Genomic DNA, 20,474 nt, shown 5'->3' with positions numbered 1-20,474 from the left:
CAAACACACACTTACGTTTAATCTCGCACACACACAAGCAAAGCATTAAACATGCACGTAGACACACTAAAACACATGCAACCATCTCCCTAACACGCATATAGACAAGCATTAAAGCACAAACATACGGACACACACTGGTGGGTGTCTTGGACTGGCCCTGACCTGACAAGCGGGCGATGAAGATTAATGCATCCTCTCTGAGTGACAGGCTGGGGAATTGAAGGGCAGAGGGCCTCGTTAATCAAGGGCCTGACAGGTGCCATTCAGGGCCTCCGAACAACCGCAGCTCCAACCACCCACACAAACACACACACACACACACACACACACACATTTCTAAAAGTACACAGACAGACAACTAGTGAGACACAAACATAAAGCCTCGCTAAAGCAAACCAACACATTCCTCACTATCACAACCTTCACTTTCTTTCTCGCTTTTACTACCGCATCCACTTTTCCAGTTGAGCAGGCGGGCGTTAAGCACAAGCAGACTTAATCATGCACTGCCAGAATTAAAACTCATTCCGCAGAGCAAGGCTGCCGGCACGAAAATAAGAAAATCAATCGGCCGCTTGGCAGGGCTGCACATACTCACCGACAACGGGTCTTTTTCTTTCTCATTTGCAGGGGCCTTGGAGCTGGAGGGGCCCAAGCGAAACCATTCTTTATGGCCATTCATTATAATTTACCAATAACGCCAAGTCCCAAGATCATTACAGGCCCACCAGTCATTTTTAATTCCTCAATTCTCTCAGTTTTTTCCTTGTTCTTGGATTTAAAGGCGCAAGACAAGAAGATGTATCTGTGTTGTCTTTGGTTAAAGGAGCAGACTGAAAGCAAAGAATGAGTAGCAGTGCCGGGTATCTTCGGTTAAGCTTCAGGCAATGAAAAGAGGAAAGAAAGACAGGTTGTGTGAAAACAATGTATTTCAGTTACTTTACACTATTTGTGTATTCTGTTTGGGACTTTCACTTTCAAATTGTAAACTAGAAAGCAAATATAGGGAGGAGTGGTAAAGAAAACTCCGCTCCAAGACGTAAAGTCAATATCCTTACAGTATTATTAACACCTCAGACTTGCAAATATATGTTTTTTTTTTTTTTTGTAGAAATCACATAGAGTCATTCTTGATCGATGTTAAGTTGTAATCATAAAGAGGCACATTTCATTGTTTCTGCTCCCTGTGATAAAACAGCCCTCAAGCTTTATCCCTGTACCTGCTTTAGAATGATCCTGTGGGCCTGTGTTAGTTTTTGAAGCATTTTATTAGATAATGGAACTTAATATTTCATGAGCTATTAATGGAGCCCCAGCTTGTAATTAGTACTGTGTCTGAGAAAACACGGGCATGTATCTTCATTAGGCATCAGAGCAAGTCTTTTCATCTTCATTACAACCGCTCGGCATCATCTTTCACTTTCTTATTATGCCTTTGTTTTTGTTATCCGCCTGTCGCCGCGTGCTCGTTATGCAGTGGGATGGTGGTTGATGGAGACGGGAGCATGAAGAACGACATGGCTTTTAAAGGTTTCGAGTAACCATCTTGAAAGAATACTTTCAAATTGGATTTGTCACATGAAATGTCACTGACTGTGGTTAAAATGCAGCAGACTGATCTTTTATTCAAGTTTAACAAAAATAAATATTAATAAAGTTACCATGGAAACTGCTCTTTCTATAGCAATATAGTATAGTAATTCACTTTTCATTCTGCATTGCAAGGTTGTCAAAACCTCATGTGTCATGTAATTCCAGTCTATATTAAACGTGATGGAGATGACGGAAGATTACAACAAAATTGTGTTCAGATCATTCAGCATGTAAGCTCTCAATCTTAAATAGCTGCTGAGTTAATGACAGACAAGGCCGTTGACCTTTGGACAGTCAACTCAATAACGTAGCATTGAAATGTCAATCTCCCGTGTAATACAGTCTACTAGATATATAACTGTAGATGGTGTCTGAAAGGACTTTTTACTGTCGGGTTTTTAAAAAAAAAAAAGCTTTTTGATTTAAATTCATGGAAACATAAAGACCAATAATACCTGGCACTTGAATATCACTTCTTACTCTTAAATGTGCAACAATTTGCTGAATTTATCACGTTTTCAAAAAAATATATATTTTAAATGTATTGAAATCTCCTGGAGTCACGAGTGATTGTTAGAAGTTAATCGCTGCTCTCATCTGGAAGAACACAGACGCCTATTTCCAACCCAAGGCCTCAAGGGCGCGCATCATAGTAAGGCAGCCATGCTCTTAAGCATGGCGATTCATGAGGCCTCTATTTCCAGTTGTATTATCTTAATTGTCTTGGCAAGTATGTTCAGTGGTTATATTATCAATTTATGGCCCCTCTTGCCACCCCATTAATCCAGCCGTTAAAACACTGTAACCAGTGGCTCAAGCTCTGGATGAGAGGAGCATAAACCTGTCCCAGGATCGCCTGTGGCTCTGGAGCCAAGATAAGGCGACGAGTGGAAGAGGGTATATATTTTTTAAAACATTTCTCAACAGGTATCTTGTCATAGCTGGGACATCAGTTGGAATGAAATTATTGCACACTGAAATAGAGGTAATAGAGACGAGGGTCATTTCAACAAATCTAGTTCTGTAATGGAAGCTCTTATATTCCTCTACGCTAATCTCCGAGAATGCCAAGTGGCTTGCGTGAGCACATTGAGTAAGGCTTAAGTCAGGGCTTCAAAGTGTGATAAATTAAAGCACAATGTCTTCGGTCTCATTGCGATGTACTGGAAAAATAAAGTTTTTTTATTTGATTCCAGTAGAGCATTAATGTCCATATCTGACATTTGGAACAGTTGGACAGTCAAAGAGCCCTTTTAGCCTTTTCCAGAGTACACATCGTGATCATTTTGATCAGGCACCAAAGACTGTCATTGAACAGAGAGGTAACTGTCTCCTTAGACAACCTCCTGTTAGTTTCCAAAAAAACACCTTTCACATGAAACGGATTGGATCTTTAATAAAGTCATCTTCTGCCGCTTGTTTACAGCAACAAATCAGAGCTATACGTCTTTCTCAGCAGAAATAGTTCAAATACATCTGAAGGAAACGAACAAAAATACTTTTCTTTTTTAAACTGAGTTATGAAACACAATCAATTAAATCTGACACCTTGTAGAATGACATTTACATTTATCTCCATTGATGATGATTGCAGGTTGCGTTTCTTCAGTCAGTTTTAAGACCATGTTGTTTAAAGCTTCGGCTCCTTGTGGTTCAAAATGAGACAAAAATACCTTTAGGTGATGTCATATGCCACAGGTCAAAGGTCAGACGTGTGGTCCAATTACAGACTTGTCATATAGTGTACATGATCCAAATGACTGAAAAGTCAGCAGTGAGTTGCTCCCATTATTTTACCAATCCACTAATCAGCAAAATTAACATTGAAAAGATAAAAAGAAGGGGAAAATAAAACATTTAAAAAAGTCTTCATGTAGGTATACCTTAAAGTGTTACTGATACAAATACATTAAAATGTTGGAACTACATGAGAAAAACAACCTGCTGAAAACCTTTATGCATATTTGTTTGTCTGTGTGAGAATCTATGTGTACTATCCCTCTCCAACCTATTTGCGTCTCCAGGCTGAAAACTGCACCAACAGTAATTGCCTGACCTTTTACGGCAGCCAGATAGTCTCATTAAGCCTGATGGATAATGATGGCGCCTCTCCGTGCTGCGTGAACCTCTGTGATAATGAAACAACAGAACAGCCCTGCTGCTCCACCGGGGGGTCAGAGGAGAAGTCTGATAACCTAGAGAGAGCAGCTCGTTGCTGGCTAACGACAAGACCCAGAGCCCCACGTAGTGTCACCCTTCTCCCGAACGTCCACATGGGAGATGGCGGTGTTATGGTAATGTGCTGTTCTCGTCTTTGTTTTCACAATCCTTGGTTTGGTATGAGACCTTGATATTCCTGTGGTTGGTAAATATTCCCACTGAGGAAGAAGAGTCGGTGGACAATTTGGAAGTGAGAGTCTTTGTTCAAATTAAAGGAGAGTGGTAGTGTTATCTGGAGTTTGCTCTAATTTAGACAACCCCTCCCCATACAGATTAGAAGCTCATGCTTTATAGGCACATCATTATTTTTTCCTAGTTGTTTGGGTTTTATCGATTCAGATTTCAATGTGTAAAATGTTTAAGCTAAAATCTCGAGTTTTGCTAAACGGTGTCAAGTTTTTTTCAAGGTGTTATACAACCTTACATTGTGGCATGATTGCGCCAAATGCTCTTTTAAGCATCAGAAAAGTGTTGCTTGCTTTTTTCTAATGTGTGAACAAAAATAACCCTGGAGTGGTGATCGGTTGCCAGGCAGTCTGTACAGTACATTCAGAGTTTTGACAATCATCTAGTGTATACCTAAAAACACCTGTGTTTGTGTACAGAGCGTTTGGTGATTCCCCTCCTCTGTGACTGATGGTCTGTCTCCGTCTATTTTAAGTGGACTCCGTCTTGCTGCATCACTAGGACTGTACACAAATATGGACTTTGACTTGAAAATAGCCTTCAGATAAACATCATCAGTTTCTCACACGTCTGTTCTCAAGAAGGACCGTTTTGTTTTCAGGGCAAATTAAGACTTGGTAGAAAAAGCAAAAACAAACAATGTTCTTATGAGCTTCTGAGTTAAGCTACTGAGCTTCGTAACAGTGGGGGAGCTGCAGTGCATTTATGAAGATTTTAAAGGTAGTGGATATTAATTTTACCTGGATATGACTTTTTTCAGATGTGGATTCTTATCACATAACATTTGGATGGAAATCGAAACATTTGGATGTATTCAATGTGGGTGAGGATGGTTCTCTTCTCCCTTGTATTTGTTTGGGAAGTTAAAAGCTGGCTTTACATGCTGAACCAGTTCTTGCACACTTTTATAAAGTTGAGCCTGTGGGAAACTTTAGAGATCGGCGTGGACTTATAAATGAGTCTCAAGTTTTTTTTTAAGTAATAACACAATTATGTTGTTGTTTAGTTTTCCAATTGCCCTCATCACACACAAGTCGTTTTGTCTCCAACAGCAGACATTATTTTGCTGTTTATGGCTGTCTTCTGTAACTCATTTCCCACTTATGAGAGCCAGTAAAATGAAATCAACAATGAGGGGATTTTAGTGGGATATTGATATTTATAAACCCCATCTCTTATAATCTGTTAGTTTTATAACCCATGCAGGCTGTAATGATGAAAGGCATCTGTGTGTATGTGAACTAGAGCTGAATTAATAAAAGACTTATCTTGAACATGACCTTATCCGAGACGTAAAACAGAGTCCAGATTACTCATCATCTATTCTCATATAAAAAAGGAAATGTTATAGATGGAAGAACACGCCATTTTATACTACAAGGTGAAGGTAGGATTCGACCTGGGTTATTGAACTGATGTACATGTCTGGATGCATAGACACTCTTGAAATAGGGAGATGGGCACATGTCCTTTCTGTAATTATCAACAGCCTGTATGCATTACGGTGGTGATTTGTAAAATAGTTCATTTTTGACGCAGGATTCAACACCGCTGAACAGACAAAGCCAAGGAAAGCACAGAAACATTGGGTGGTTGGGTTGGGGTTAGCTTGCAGGATGAGGGGTGGGCAGATGTCCGGGTCATGCAGCCAGAGCCAGCAGGGGGTGCTGACACCCTGATAACCATGTGTTAAACACCCCCCCCCCCCCCACACACACACACACACACACACACACACACACTCCTCCCTCTCCTTCCTCTCCTCTTCATCCTCTGTGAATGAGGCTTGTGGTCCACAGCTTCTTTCTGGTTCTGGGAATCTGGAGACATCAAGCTTGTTGGGGAGTCAGATTGTAAACTGACTGCAGTTGTTGTTTATGTTTTTACACGGTTTTGCTAAGTTAACAAGATGGAAGGAAAGTTAAAACAACACTGTATTTTATTGTTTCACATCTAATAAACAGGAAGACGTTGTTTTTATCTGAATAAAAAGAGGTAAATTATCTTGTTAATTAACATTTTAATAATTTGATCTGTGATTATGAAAATTTTTTACGTTTTAATTTTCCTTTTCATTCAAACTTCCTGTTCTTCACCATAATTGGTTAATTTTCCACTGTTTACCCCATTCATTATCAAATAGTTTTATGAGACACTAAAATGAACCGATGGGTAGTGTTTCCTGTATTGCGCAGACTACATACGATAATAGGTTGAAATATCAGGTCACATATTCACAAGTGAAAGATTACATTAATTATGAAATAATAATTATTCATCTGAAATGCCTTAATTATTAAAATAGGATTGCTGTTCCACCAATAATTCCCTAATTAACATTCTAATTATTACACAGTGGAGAGTTCAGATAGTTTAACACCTCTGCAGTCTGAATTATTTTAACCAAGGACACTTTATGAGATTTAATAAAAAAGATAAAAGACAAGATTTATGTAGCTTATAATTGAAACTGTTGTAGTAAAGCTATAGAAACTAATTAATAATAATCTTTAAAGCAACACAGTTACAGACGTACATAACATGCTCACAAAGTAAATGTAATGCTTAAATTAGGCATCTTTCTATATAAAAGAAGAAGTGTTGGATTTTCGTGTAAATTATGGTTTTAAAATATCTTTCTTGATGTTTCCTTTTCCTCCAAAGTAAATCCTAATTTTCTTGAAAATATGTAGAATTTTATTCATTGACAGGTATTGCTGCCTGTCATGTTTTTATCAGCCAGGCCAATAATTCTTATACACCTTAAGCTTTGTCATCAACTTATGTTAAATAAGACGAATGTTAGAAGTAGGCCTACTACCTTTAAATGTGGATTTATTTAGGGAGTGGATTTGTGTTCATGGTTGCTATACAATGCAGTGTCTATACATGCAGCTCATGTGATTTTCATTAGGTGATGTATTTATGCAGTTATTTGGACTTATTTTAAACGGTAGTCTGCACATTGAGATAAACTATTAAAACGAGTAAGAGATAAACTACATTAACAATTATAATGACAGAAATTTGCTGAGTCATGCTTCAGCTGTCTATCGGTGATACTTCGTCAGTGAGCTCAGCAGCTTCTGCTATAAGTGTTTGTTATTTTATTCATTTATATTTCTATCATATGAGGGGAAAAAAATAGATATAAAAAATTCAATTTCTGCATTTATTGCAAATCATCAGCAGGTAACCAAAAAAATGAATATTGCTATTTATACTCCTGATGCTGTGTCTTGCATACACCGAAGGTAATTTTAGTTTTTATGTTTTTCCAACAATGATTGGAATGGTTCAACTTGATGCTTTTTAGCATAAAAGAAAGCTAACAAACTGTGAAGGTTCCTTCAATACAACATTTTTAGTAACTAAAAAAAAAAAAAGTTAAGCAGCAAATTTAGCTTCAGATCCTCCCCTTAGATTGTTCATCTTTAATACACTTATTATTTTCAAGGATCATACAAAATCCCCAGAGTAAATGTTGCATCACATCTCGAGCGCTGCTGTAATGCTCTGTGCTGCACACTGAGGGCTATGTGTTACGTGCCAGCTGTGGGAGCTGTGGGAGTGGGTGGGCGGTGAGCTCGAGCCAAGCCAAGCCAGGCAGGCTGGCTGGAGTGGATCAACTTTGTGATACTGCAACCCCCGGGGCCTCACGCCCCAGGGAGGGGTCACAAGTTCAGCTCCCTCGTCTGCTGGTCACACAGGAACCCCAGGCCTCCCCCTTTGTGTGTGCATGTGTGTGTGTGTGTGTGTGTTGAAGAGAGTGTGTATGACACTTGTGATATTTAATACCAATCAGGGATATCTTGGATTACAACAACACTTTTTTTCTCCTCATGATTAAAGACAAAATCTAGGATGCACAATTTTTTATTTATTTATTTTACATTTCAAATGAACTTGCCTCAAAGCATTCAGGTGCTGTTTGCGGTTCACATCATCTCCAATCTATTTCAACATCGCTGGACTGTGTACATCATCGCTCTGTTGAAATAGCTCCGTTACAAATACCCCCTGGTTCCCCTCGGACGACAGCATGTGAAACATATCAGGACCTCTGTATATGTATTCAGTTTCTCCTGAGGTGAACGCCGCATTGAGAACGCCATGAGGCAGCCCGCTTTTCAAACCATTTCAACTGACTGCCCCGTGTACGCTTATGGGTTCAAGGTTGTCATCTGTAGCCATGTCAGGAAAAGCCGTGTGTTTGACTTTCACATGGAGGTGCTAAAAGGAGACTAAGAGTATGTAATCTGTCTTGGAAAATAATCCATTTGGGTGATTGTGATGTGGTAACGTGCGAGAAACATAAATGAGCTTTAGTTACAAAAGACATTCGGATGCTAGAAGTCTAAAAGGGGTTGTGAGTATATCTTTGTTGTCCCTTAATTAACTGATAATGATTGAATGCAGCTTGTATTTTTGTTCTTCAACATCATCAAATGCATGGGTGCACAAAGAAATTACTTTTCTTTTTTCATATAAACTATAAGCTCCTTTTGTTTGTGTGAGTTGTTTGGTTCACATGAGCTTAAGACCATTTGTTTAACTAGTATGACGTTGTGGTTTGTTTGCCTTCATGGTCCAAGTGCTGTGCATAAACCCTCTCTTTTTCATCACATTTGTCTTATTTCCAGTCTCATTTACTTGATAAAAAATATTTAAAATTCAATTCTCACAGTGTAATTTGTTTACAAACCTTCTTTAAATGTTCTCAGATTCTTTCATTTGCTAAATCTCACAAACAAGGTTACAAAAACTTCTCCAAAATGACAATTTAACCAAAGTCTCTCTTTAAACAAACTGTTTAAGCATCTTATATTGAAGTTTTTTCTCAGTGTTTTTTTTTCTGGATCTCTGTTGGGACAAGGCTGCTCCCCCTCTTAAAGGAAGAGACGTACTTACCAGAGGCACCTCTGCAGTGATAGATATCGACAATACTTCCCTGGCCAGACCTTCGCAAATAGAATACCCTGCTGTGCTAAAGAAAACAATGTGTTTCTGAGGAGCAAAATACAATCCATCACCAGGTCCTCTAGGACTGAGAAATGGGAGCAAAGGAGGAAAGACAGGAGGCCAAAGAGTTGGATGGGAGGGTATGGAGCTACCTGGTTTTCACATCAGAGAAGTGTGGTGATTTGGGGGATGGGGTGCATGAAGTCCGTCACTGAAAGGACAGAGCCCATTCAAAAACCAAGCTCTCGTGTTGGTGAAACTCTAGCCAGGTTCAGCCGCTGACACGTCAGAGCCAGAATTAATCAATCATGGGCTGCGGCTGAGGTGAGAGGAGGCATTCTGGGAGATTAATTGTGGTCTTTAATTCAAGGCTCGATGTAAACAAGTGAGGACTTTAGCTCACCGTGATTAGTAAGTGGCACAGGAGGGTTGTGTGTGTGTTTGTGTGTTTGTGTGTGTGTGTGTGTGTGTGTGTTTGTAGTTTAAGGCTTACGTAGCAGGTTAGCTTATCTGCACATTTACTTACAATACAAATGCTCATTGAAGGGCAACATCAGAGTGATTTTAAATTAGAACGTGGAAAAAAACAAGTCTTACTGGTATCTTTATACACTTTCAATGTGCTATACTGCTATCTGATATTTATTACCTGAAAGTCTAATTGCCAAAAATATTAAAGGAGTGTTCGGGACGTGTATGGAGCCTCTGAATGCTCAGGTAAGAAAAAAAAAAATGTGTTTGCAAAACTGTAGACGACAATTCGCAAAACCAAAAGTATAGTTATAATCCATGTGCACAGATCATCTGTGTCTGTGCATGCAGACTGGCAAAGAGTGTGTATGTATTTGCCATACTTAGCTTTTTATTTTTTTTCATCCCTGAGCCTTGCAAAACTCTGCAGATGTAGAAACAGAAAGCCAGTAATTTTCAATGTGTATGTATAGAACATAACTAAACATTTTTTTGAGGACAGGATACTAAACCATGCAATACAAAACATAAAATCTCATAAATCTCTCAATTCATAAAATAACTTAGATGAAGTGACAGCTGGTCTTAGAATCGTGCACTCAACCATTTTGTCAGAACCGGTGTCATATTGTGAACGGCACAAGGACAAAACTTTCAGTCTCTGTCCGACTTATTTGATTAAACCTTCCTCAGCCTACTGTGCACCGGAATGGCCTTCCTCATTCATTATCTTCCACCTAAAGACCTCAGTATTGACGCTAGTACCCACTCTTGTCTCTCTATGTTTGCCCTGAACAACCTCCCCTCTCATTTCCTGTCGGAGAACCCCCCACACCCCAACCAAAAACGTTACGCTGAGATTTCTGTACGACGACCTGTGGGGACAGGCAAAGACACCTCAGTCATTACCAATGATAACTAATCTATTAATGTTGAATGATAGCCTCATTAAAAGGTTCAAATATAAGTCTAAGCTTATGTGTTAATGACATGTTAATGCTTCTGTCAATTATAAGCTAGGGTAATGACACCTGCAATGAGATGATATTGCTGGTTGAAGTCAAACTTGTAATTCCATCTCCTGAGAGGTTAAGTGGAGTGTTGATCCTTGGGTGGCAGATTTAAGATGAATGTTTCACTCTAGTTGAGACCAGGAGTACACTCGTGTAAGTGTTGATGAAAGTTCGAGGAAAATGAAAGTGAAGTTAAAAGTAATGGTGGGAAATGTTTCTTAGAAGAGTGAACAATGGAAGTGTATATGGTACATTTTAGGTAAATGAATTTGTTTTAACTCAAAGATTAACATAAAGGGATACTCTACTGACTCCATCAAGATCTGGCAGATCTGTGTGTGTATATGTTTATACATTTATGTTCGATTATATTTATATTTATTCATATATATATATATATATATATATATATATATATATATATATATATATATATATATATATATAATATAATAAAGCCTGCAGACATAGTTTGTTAAAATGAACACAATTTGAAGGACAACTAGCAAATATATATATGCTGTCAGTCCTCTTTGTGATTTTGATAGGTGTGACCTGAATGAAATTGCATGAAGATGTCTCTGAACAAGAGAGGGACCAGATCTGCCAGATCAAATACAACATGTTCTTACACATTTGACTGCTTCCCCGTCTAGCTTGATCCATACGATGGAATTGAATCGCTCCATACTGGGAAATCTTCATCTTTCTGATTACTAAAAGGTTAAGTCGAACTTGGTCATGACCTCATTTTTTGTTTTTTGTTTTTTTCCTTATGCTGCATCTTGACTGTCTTTTCTTGGTTTTAATGCACTACTCCACTTTTTTCTATTTGATATCAGTTTCTTATCTTATCGATCATTGCACTACGGTCGCTTTATCCATCAGTATTCATCCTTTTAGTATATATTTAGTCTGTTGTTTTACTTGCACATAGCTCTGTATATAAATATATTTATTTCCAGTTACTGCACAATAGTTGTTCATATCTGTTCTTTACTGTATATATTTCTGTTTACATCTTTAGTCCGATCGTGGTCCACTTATTCGATCACTTACACCTTTCCTGGCTTTCCTTATGGAATTAGTTTTCATTCATTCAGTCCATGCCACTGCTTGAATCCACACAATGGAGACCGCTTGTCTTGACAACCATGATACAGCTTCATCTCCGAAAATAATCTCAGTTGAAGGTGCAAGCAGGTGGAGCAAAATGTAAACTTTACAAAGGAAATTGACTTTCCCGTGCATCATGTGGATATTCATGAAATGATTATTGGATTTGGATTCAGATTTATGTTAAATCCTGTCTGTAAAGGTATGGCACCATCCTGAGCCTCCCTGTATTAGGCCCGTCTCTCTGTCATTTGGTGTTCATATCATCAGCCTGTGCCAGCTGTGTGATCAGTGGGATTGATCTGTTGGCAGCAGGACCATATTCATCAGTCCCCCACCCCCACCCTTCTCTCTCGTCTCTTCTCTCTCTCTTCTTAGCACCTCTTCTGTCCATCTACATCCCTCTCTCTTTCTCCCTCTCTCCCGCGCTCTCTCTCGTCGCTTTTTTTTTTTTTCTGGCCAGGCAGACCGTCTCAATGTGAAATCATGGTTAATGCGCCATGACAATCTGACACAACGCACAGTCCAGGCCTTGCTCCATCTGGTTTCAATTTAATTTGGTCAGAGAAGTGGTGGGGTGGGGGGGGATGGGGGGGGGGGGGGGGGGGATGAGATGAAGGGACGGAGGGCTGGGTGCTCGCTGGGAGGGGGGTGTTGGGATGAAAGCTTGGCCTGTTATTCTCTACCGAATCATCTCACCAACATTCATTCTTCACAAATTGCCCTCTCCCCTCCTCACATTCAGCATGACCTCCCCCGAAAAAGTCTGAAATTATTGAAGTTCGATCAAAGGACTCTGAAATATGTTAAAGATCTGTAAGGGAACAGGCCACGGCTTGGCTCATTAAGACCATTACAAATGTGTGTGTTGGGGAGGCAGTGGCGGATCAGGACATGTTGAATGGACACAGAAGGGGTTTAGTCTCGATGCAAAGAGTTAATGGGGACATCTTCTTCCAGTTTACTCTCGTCAGAGCGAGATGGAAGAAATGAGACCATTACTAAACGGTGGACCTGTTAAGAGCAATTTTCCTAATTATGTGGATGGAACTATGTGTCAGTCGCCACGGCAGACGTGTCAGCCCATCAGGTTGTGGAGACAGAAAGTGTTAACTCTTTAATGTGACTAACTAGCAGGCCTCGCTTAGGCCCAGGCTTAATGACTTAATGGAAGCAATGATCTAAGGAAAGCCATATGTGTTAATGCTGAAGGGACCACACAGGGGTGGCAGCAGTGCAGCATGAATACCGTGAGACTTGTCACTGTCTTCATTAAGCATAGTTAGTAAGAGCTTAAACTCTTAATATCTCCTACATGTGACTGTATTGTCTGAAAACTGCAGATGTTTGTTTAGGCGTCTTTACATCTTATCATTTCATGTGTAATCTTTGCTTTGAACTTGTGTCTAAAATACAGAAATTAAAGTGAAGTAAAGTACATTTTTAATGCACTGTATTTCCCTGTGATACAGGTCATTTGAGCACAACACTACAATGTTGTTTGATTGGAACAAAGTTTAGACCAGATGGTTTAACCTTCCGTTTAATGTATTCTGCATGATTCCAGAAAATTCTTGGGAAAACTTGAAGCATTTGTTCCCAAATGTCAAATTGTCTTACCACAGCATATGCACAGGACAAGCAGAGAATGGTTAGTTGACAAGGGCTAATCATATATGGTAGTGTTATAGGTGTGGTTATGCAATAAATAAAAGTGGTGTGTGACTTGATGCAGACTCTGGTATGATATTTGATTTTCCGAACCAGCTAAACCCTTCAGTCATCCAACCTTTACATTTATTTCCCAAGTTGAAAGTGCTGTAAGGCCTTCATAGTGATTTGAAAAGACAAGCGATGAAGTCCACCATTATAAAAGCAGTTATCTTGGCTTTTATTTAATATTACTTTCTCATTGTTACTAATCCCAAATGATTATTCACGTTTAATCGATTAAAAGCATACATCTTGATAAACAGAATTGTTATATAGATTAAAGAAAATGTATGATGTGAATAATACAGGTGGCATAAGGATTAATCAGCTTTCATGCAAACTTTGCTTAATTTAATCAATGCATCTAGCTTGTATACATTAACGATGAATAGAAGGCTACATACATGTATTGTCTGATTTTTGACTTCAGTTTGATCCATCACTTTGACCTGAGTTGACGGTGCAGTTCTGCATAGCAGTGCAACACAAAAATATATTGATGAGCAGATAATTTAACTAAAATCATGAAATCAGAGTAACTTGATAGTTTGCAGACAAGTATTTTGTTAAAAACAACTGTGTACTGGCCTATTTAGTAGGGATGAAAACAATCTTTTTTTTGTCTGGGTCTTGGGGGAGCTCAGCCTCTCTTAAAGGAGCGGGGACTCTTAACCAAAAAAAGGTTTGGGACCATTTAAATAGAGCATGTCAGTTTATACTGCTGTGTTTTAGCCAACGTTTCGAATGAGTTACTTCCAACTTAAATGACCCTCAGACAAGACGGAGATAGATTGTATTCATAGATTTATTAGTCTACATTTCTCTCCACTGAGGTGTTTGTTTCATCATCAGTCGCTAAAACCTTTCCGTACCTCAACCTCTTCATTTCCACAAATGGAGCGACTGCTCAATGATGTGTCAGCCAAGAGAGAGTGACTCCCAAAACCTGCTGCCGAGCCGTGCTGGCTCCCCAAGGGTGAGGTTCAGCTCAGCATGCAGCTGTAGCAACAGTGCCTTGTTTCCTTATGGAGGTCAGGAATGCAGGCATGTCTCTCCTCATCCCCGTGGAAGGAGATGGAATAGGCCACAGAGATGGAGAGTGAGAAAGGGCATGGATCCTTACCTCATCCATCACTCTTCATGCAGGGTCTCCCTCTTCACCCCCAGCTCAGATTTACACAGCAGCTATCCAATATGACTGTCTTTATGGACTGCTCTTCACTGTCAGCCAGCGATTGTGAAGGGATCAGAGAACGCACCGGAAGAAATTAGTTCATGTCAGCTCTCATTTATGATGCGTTTAACTAGAAGGTGCTACTGAGAGGAGATGTATTCGTGCAGCTCTATATTTCTGCCCTGCCCATTTCTCCCACTCCCAGTCAAATACGGACAGCCATTTTCATCTAAGGTTATCGGGTCAATAAAACCTGGCAACCTCGGCCAATCATAAAACAGTCAATGGAGGAGAGCACAGATTGATTAAGTTCATAACTCGATTTGAGCTGCGTAGAGCGCCGATAATAAAAATCAGAATGAGTATAAATCTAACGCAGGGACATAATCCGAAGAAAATCAAAATGTAAAGTAGAAGTTTTTAATGCCTTCTTTTTTCATTATGAGAATATGGCCTCTTGACTTGATGACTATTGATATCCTTGATCCATGTCCAACCCTTTTTCATCAAGTTGAAGTAAGGAGTTGAAATTGGTGGTAGTTTTATATCCTACTTGTTTACGTTACCATACCTTATCTCATCACATGCTCTTTTCAGATGCTTTCGATGTTGTATAGAAATCCTGCAAAGTAACCAGCCTTGATGGATTGCTTACGCTTTCCGGGGGGTGAAATCGACCACCTCAACTCTACTCAAGCCACATGTTGGCTTTACAGCCCTGTTCTTGAAATTAGGCTCGCCTAACCTTGGACTCTTACAACCTAAACCCATTTAATTGAGGGGTCAAGAGTTGAAGGCGATTATTGTGCCCAATAATGAAGTCTTCCTTGTGTCCAGTCCATGTTTAAAGTCTTAAAACAATAACCAACATAATCTGATACTTTGGCGCATAAAAAAGGAAGTTCAAATTCTGAAGATATTGGCCATTGTAACACACTGTAAAGACCTGAATAACCTGTATGCCACTTTAATTGGGTATTTAGTGTATTTATTGTTTCATTGAGAAGCCAAACTATACTTTCAGCAGGAATCCATAGGAGCACTTGTATTTATTTCATTCAAGCCTGTACATGAAAAACCCCTCTCATCACAATTTCCTTTCTCTCGCTTTATGTTTTATTGGAAAAGAAATGACACACTTAGATATATTCAGACTTTCAATTTTCGAAAAGGCTAGATATTCACAACAATGTAGTGGCACTGCTTTTGACATGAACACAAAAACAATATGGCTGGCTTCATGACACATTAATGGAGGCGTTTTTTGGCGTTGGTCTTGGCAGAGAGAACCACAGTGGCCTTGTACCCATATACCCACACTGATGGTGCCCATCAACCAAACTGGCAGATGGCTGCTAGCTTGAACAGCTTTCTGGTGTTTAATTATGATCATAGTCATGGGAAATAAAGATCAATTAAAGCACAAGTGAAAGTAATGAAATGCGAGTGCCACGAGCAGCCGGACAGTTGTCCAAAATGTTTCTGATAATAAATGCAAACCAAGTCCTTGCTAGCATTTGTATTGAGTGCTGGCTGAAACATAAAACACTGCTGATGATTACCTTTTTTTAAAGATTGTTTGTTAGTTGGAAAAGCTAATGGAGGCCTTGTCTAGATGTAGACTACAATTATATTTCCAAGCACTGATACATTTAAATTTTTGTCAGTTTTGCTTTTTTTGAGTGTCATGATTTTTTAATGTTGATGTTTTCCTCTTTGGAAAATAGTAATGTATTGAGCTTGAAAACTGAGCAGATAGCATGGGCAGTTTTAGCAATTATTAAGAAATAGAAACGAAATGATTGACCCAGAGAGATAAAATACAAAACTATTTTCAATAGCTTGCACATCATGTATTCTGTTGACATCTTCAATAGGTGATATTTTGTCTAAGTTCCCTCGGTTTAAGATTTTTTAAGATTCCCAGCTGCTCTTACTCTGAAGGAAGATACTCTGCAATTTACTTCTCAGAGCTTTTATTAGCCAAAGCAGCATGTTGCAACTGGCAACAGTTCAACTACCTTTCACCAAACTGTGTGTCCTACTGCAAGACTGCACAGTACATCTGAACAGTTGGAAGAGAGGAAGGTATAGGATAAGAAAAGGTAAGGAGCGTGAGATCGGCAGCAAAGTAGAGAGAGGTGGAGGACGGGGGGAGGAGAGGCCCAAGAAGACAGATGCCACTACTGTGGCCATGGCATTGTTGGATATTAATAGTCAAGAGCCACATTGTGCCAACCTTATTGGAAATGTGAGCGCTGTCATGCTGGGCTTCCATCACACGCTAGCATCAAAATGAAATGAGTAGGGGTGTGAAAAAAAATTAGTCCAAGCCAAGGGAGATTTCCATAACCACTGAGGGGAAGGGAAATATGGCAATAGATTTTAAAGTGATTTAAAATTAAGCATTTATGAATGAATAGTTGTAAACACGTAGCAATTGTTAAAAAAATCCCAAACGCTCATGTTGAAATGCCGATTTAACTTTCAATTATACTGTATCTTATTTTAAAGGATTTAGCGATTTAACAGCTGCCTATAAGATATCACTGTGTTGAAAGGAAAAGTAGGTTAAAACACTTAATGTGTGCAAGTCAGCAAGCCTGTTGAATGTTACAGACGGTGCACATCTCAGTGTAAAGTGAAATCTCAGTTTAAGGAATTTGATGCAGAATATCCTATATCTAGTGCCATAAGAGGGAAAAAACAGGGCTTTTCTGCAGCAGTGGCACAGTTTGCATGATGAATGACCTAACAATATTATCCTAAACAAAAGTGGGTAATTAGTGACATTTCCTTTAAAGACCAGCGTAGCTTTACTGTTTTCTGAGCGCACAGTGCCTCAGTTCAGAGCAGTAATGGCATAATCTATCTTTTCAGAGACGGCAGACACACTGCAGCTGATTGAATCATGCTGGAGTGAAACCAAGTCATCTGTGATACAAGATCAGAGGAGGTATGTATAATTGTTATAGCCATTAAGCTCTGAGGCTGTATACACAGAGCATACAATACAACCACATATGGTGCACACTGTAGGTACTGTGATGCATTGAAGCCATATGCTGCCACCATAATTCAAACACCTCAATGCAACATGTGTCTGCAGGCTATTCATGTTCCATTACATTGAGACACGCCAAAAACAACATCTTAAACTTTAACTGTTTGCTTTGCATATACAGTATAACAAGCATATAAAACCAGCTATTATGGTATGATGTTGTTGTACACAAAGTTGGTAATGGGTCTGAAGATGGAACAGGAAAGCTCAAGTAGCATTCAAAAAGCACAAATGCAATTATACAATTTAATTATATATTATATTCAGAGGAGATTATTTGGCCTGATTGTTGAACAGGAAAGCTCAGGAAGTGTTTAAATTAGAGATCCTATTGGAAGCATGAATATGCTTTCTGAATTTCAGACAGGAAGTTCTTAATGTATTTGTATGTGTTATATTGTAATTCTGGTCCAATGATGACGCTATGAAAAATAAAATTCTAACCCAAATCTTTCAAGAATTGCAGTATGAAACCCTGAACTGTGTCAAATATGTAGCAAAAAGCCTAAAAGGGTTTGAAAGAGAAATGCAACATTAGCAGCAATTCTGAAATATGTAATGATCTCTTCTGACCTTCTCAGAACTAAAAGTATGTGTCAAATCTATTGGCTACTTACTTTTATCTGCTGCAAAGCTTACTTACAATATTTGGGCATGCTCTTTCCAGTGAACTAGACTAAACAGACAAAGAGGCCCGGTTTGCTCTCTCTAGCTTCTGTTTTGTAAAATAAAGCTTTTATCTAGAGCTCTTTATTGTTTTTTTTTTCATTTCTCAGTATGTTGTAAAAGCTGGTTTACAATCTGACATGGCAGTCCTCTGATGTCCCTCACAGGACCCCTTACAGCAATGCAGTATAACATATCAGCCCTGTGTGGATATCCCTATTACCCCTGAATAATTCAACCATGCACCACTGCCCCTCACACACTGTTTGGAAAATGCAGTAATGAGAAAAGCTATTAAATGCCTCAATGGCCATAGCTGCTGAAAAAAAAAAAGAAAAACCCTGGCTCGAGTCTCAAATCACAGACACCAAAGAAGATAGCTTTCCAGGATTTTTTTCCCACAGATTTACTGTAAATTGGAGCGGGAACTGCACACCACAAAAAGGATGGGAAAAAAAACTTCAAAAGGATGACCTGCATATTTTTACCCAATTAGATATTTCTAATGTTACTTTTGAGGTGTGATGCTCAGCCGAGCATCCTCTGGCAGAACAAAAGAAGGGAATGCATCAGCGTCTCTTCCCTCCTTGATCATCCAACAATTTTCAAGGTGTAAACATGAAACTGCTCAGGGAGGAATTATACAGACGAGGAGAAATGCTGGCAGGAGTTCAGAGGAGGCTTTGTAAAGTAAACCAGATTTGTTCAGGGGTCTTTGATCAGTTTATTTTCCTAGTCCCCCAGTCTTTATGCAAGGCCTTCTTGTAATTGTGCTCATGTTTCAGCTAATTTCAGATTTCCAGAGAGAGTAAAGGAAGGATAAAGAGAGGGAGGAAAGGAATTTGGCAGTATATGGGAGTAACACCCTCAGACTTTAATTTTTTTGCTGATGTCATTCTGGATGGATTTGGGAGCACTCAAGGACGGATTCAAGCTATTTTCTACCACTTAAAAAAATGTTTTAGAGCTTTTTCTGGATGTAGAAGAAGAATTAAATTACAATGTTAAATTATCCTCCCCAAACCACTTCCCAATTGCAAATTAAAACTAGTTGCTGAGTGTTGTTACATTAAGCCATATTAACTCTGAAATGTATTTACTGAAAAATACTATTTAAACTTTATCCACCATGAGAAAAGTTGAGTTCCGTTAGGCAGGACAAAAGTGACCCGTCAGCCAGAAAATCAGCACCTCCTTTCAGAAACAGGCCTGTGCTTTGAAGCCAGTCCAAGAGGAGCAGCGCTCTACAATGTCACAAAACTTTTCAAGGTCTTCCAGCTAATGTTTCCTTTGATAGTCTTTGGCCGGATTAGGGTACATAATGTGAAACCCAATGAGGTGTGCTAGCAGGTTCCATTCAGAGACAGGCAAACTGAAAACATCATCTCCGTCCACAGACATGATGTAACTTCTTGTTGGGCTGAACGCTTCCTGAGTGACGATGATGTGCAGGCTCTCGTGTGTGAAGAACTTGGCTTGCAATGAAAGTAAACAGCAATTAACAAGTTTTTGGACAACACTATTTTGGTGATGTCATGTTCAGTAACTTCATCCCTAAAACACAACAACACATATTCTGTGTTACCAATTATCCTAGTGTATGCCTTGTAATTAAAGTGTAAGTTTTATTTTTGTGTAATAGATTAAGATTTAAAATGTTTCTGTTCCAGTGCATTTAACAAGCAGGGAAATTAAGTCTCTTATTTAACTCTATTATTTTAGATGAACAGTATTTAGTTCATAAGGATTCTGTAGGCCCACCACCTACAGGGCAAAGCATGGGGGTTAGGTGCATGCTAAGCCAGGTGGCGGGCATTGCCAGATGCCTGTGCATGCTAATCCCTGGCAGCACGGACTACTTCTCAGGATGTGGAACGTCACCTCTCTGGTGGGAAAGGAGTCAAAGCTGGTGAGAGAGGTGGAGCTCTACCAGCTAGATATACTGTAGTTGTTTCCACCTCAAAAGACAGCACTGGTTCTGGAACCAAACTCCTAGAGAGGGGCAGGACTGTCTATTCTGGAGTTTCCCAGGGTTAGAGCCACCTGACAGGTGTGAGGATACTCAAAAGCCCCTGATTGAGAGCTGCTATGTTGCGGTTTTTCCTGGTGATTGAGAGGGTCACTTTTCTGAGACTTCAGATTTTAGACAGGAAGGCTCTAACTTTTGTGGGTGAATATGCACCCAACATCAGTTACACAGGCTTCTTTGACCAGCTTTGACCAGCTTTGACTGTTTGTGTCCACAGGTGGAAGTGGTTCCACCTGTGGATAACTCTAGTGGGGGCTTCAACAC

At 39.3% G+C, this 20,474-nt stretch overlaps 1 long non-coding RNA gene across 3 annotated transcripts in view; it reads left to right on the top strand.

Moving 5' to 3' along the window:
* The window catches only part of LOC306835763, an 82,625-nt gene that overhangs the window by 8,775 nt on the left and 53,376 nt on the right, over nt 1-20,474 (top strand). For all 3 annotated transcript variants that reach the window (XR_013780688.1, XR_013780689.1, XR_013780690.1), the window contains one exon: nt 17,332-17,407. This is a non-coding gene — a long non-coding RNA (uncharacterized lncRNA). The remainder of the gene's footprint in view (nt 1-17,331; nt 17,408-20,474) is intronic.

The sequence above is a fragment of the Symphodus melops genome, assembly GCF_947650265.1.
Source record: "Symphodus melops genome assembly, chromosome: 15".
Classification (NCBI taxonomy): domain Eukaryota; kingdom Metazoa; phylum Chordata; class Actinopteri; order Labriformes; family Labridae; genus Symphodus; species Symphodus melops.
This window is presented reverse-complemented; position numbering and strand designations above follow the sequence as displayed.